The 2,049-nt window shown below is 37.8% G+C and overlaps 1 pseudogene; it reads left to right on the top strand.

Moving 5' to 3' along the window:
- Positions 1-244: 244 nt before the first annotated feature.
- On the top strand, positions 245-1,421 carry LOC112880785 (annotated as a pseudogene).
- Positions 1,422-2,049: the final 628 nt, after the last annotated feature.

The following is a 2,049-nucleotide window of genomic DNA, read 5'->3' as shown; positions in this document are numbered from 1 at the left end:
AAGATGTTTATTATTTCTAAATTTGTAGTGAAATATAGTACAAAATTATGTTGCACACGACGCACTAGTCTTGCAGTGAAATATACTATAAATTTTGGTCAGCTCCATTTATTTTGGCATTCTTGATCAGATCCAAAATTTTTCTGGGAAAAATTACATTGTAATGTTCTTCTAGGGAGGTGATGCCGGGTAGAGGTCGTGCACAGATAGCTATTCAAGGTGTTTGTCTAACGGATGAGGTCTCATGAATGTTGACACAGAGCATGATACTACTGAGCCTACTCCTGAAATTGGTAATGCTTCTAACTTTTACTGCATTTGCACACTGAAAATGTAAAGTAATTTTGTATATATCTATTGTTGAATGCTGGAATACAGGAACCACTCGTAATAGAGCCAAATGGAGCCATGAGATGAAGTTATTTCTTATTGGGCTCCTCAAAGATCATGATGTGCCAGGTTTTAGAACACATAATGCTTGGAGTAAGGAGGCATGGACAAATATTGTTTGTCGCTTGAATGCAAAGTTTGGTTGTTCATTTACTCTCAACCAAGTCAAATAGAAGGAGCAGGACTTAAAGAAGGATTATCGTGTTGTGAAAGAATTACAAGGAGAAAGTGGTTTTGGATGGGACAGCGAGAGAAAAATGGTGACGGCACCTCCAAATGTTTGGGCTAATTTTGTTGCTCGCAAGAACAATTCTGATGCCCTCACTTGGCAAGATAAATCATTTCCATATTTTGATGATTTATTTGCACTCTATGATGGTGAGATTTTGGACCAACAAAAAGTTTTATTCTCAAACAGGAGCTGTAATTTCTTTTTTTCACCAGTCTTGCAATGTAATTGTGCAGGTCATTATGCAGAAGGGAGGACTCATCATGGTATGGATCATTATGCAAACAAGGCAAAGAACGCATCAAATCCTTCAACTCAACAAGCACCAGCAGCTGAGACATATCGGTCACTGTCTCCTACTTGGCCTGCTGAATTTGACTCTGGTTTGCAGTTTCCTTTTGATGAAGAGGCTGGTGTGACTCCTGTGCAGCACATACAAACTCCTCCTAGCTCAACACCGACACCTTTAGAAGGTACAGAATCTCGACGTGGAAAGAAACAAAAGACTAAATCTTGTAGTCCTGAAGAAGGATTTCATAAGAGGTACCTAAAGCTGAAAAGGGAAGAAATTGATAGATTTGCTGCTATTGAGGAAAAGAAATTGGAGGATCCTTACAACATCAACAAGTGCATCACGGTGCTTGAAAGCTTAAATGATCTACAAATGGGGGATATATTATTGGCTTCTGATATTTTCCAAAACAAGAATAACAGGGAAATTTTCTTATCATTTCAAGGTGATGCAATTCGTTTGGCTTGGGTTAAAAGGGAGATTGGGCATTTGCAGGCTGAGAAAAACTAATGGGGCTGGTTGCACTGATGCTTTTGTTTGGGAATATTTTGTGATACTTTTATTTGGGAATATTTTGTGATACTTTTGCAGGCTGAGAAAAAACTAATGGGGCTGGTTGCACTGATGCTTTTGTTTGGGAGTATTTTATGATACTTTTATTTGGGAGTATTCTGTGATACTTTTGCAGGCTGAGAAAAAACTAATGGGGCTGATGCTTCTGTTTGGTGATAACGTAAGGATATGCAACTTATGGCTGATAGTAGTAGAAGTACTATAGTTCTAGCAGTACAATAGTAAGAGTACAACATTTCTTGCAGTATAATGTTTAAGTCCTGTGAGCTACATATTGTTCTAGCAGTACAATAGTAAGAGTACAATATTTGTAGCAGTACAATGTTTAAATCCTGTGAGTTACATATTGTTCCCACATCTGATGTGCTATAGCATCTCTCTTTTGATTTCCAGCTTCTCTAGAATTATTAAATCTCTGCATATCACTGTTATAGTTGTGGTCACCACTTGGCATTTCAACAACCTGTTCTGGATCTAACTCATCATTGGAATTAGTTGGCCACTGCATATCTCCATTATGTAGGCGTATAAAGTTGTGTAGAACACAACAAGCAACTGATATATC

The sequence above is a fragment of the Panicum hallii genome, chromosome 2 (assembly GCF_002211085.1).
Source record: "Panicum hallii strain FIL2 chromosome 2, PHallii_v3.1, whole genome shotgun sequence".
Classification (NCBI taxonomy): domain Eukaryota; kingdom Viridiplantae; phylum Streptophyta; class Magnoliopsida; order Poales; family Poaceae; genus Panicum; species Panicum hallii.
This window is presented reverse-complemented; position numbering and strand designations above follow the sequence as displayed.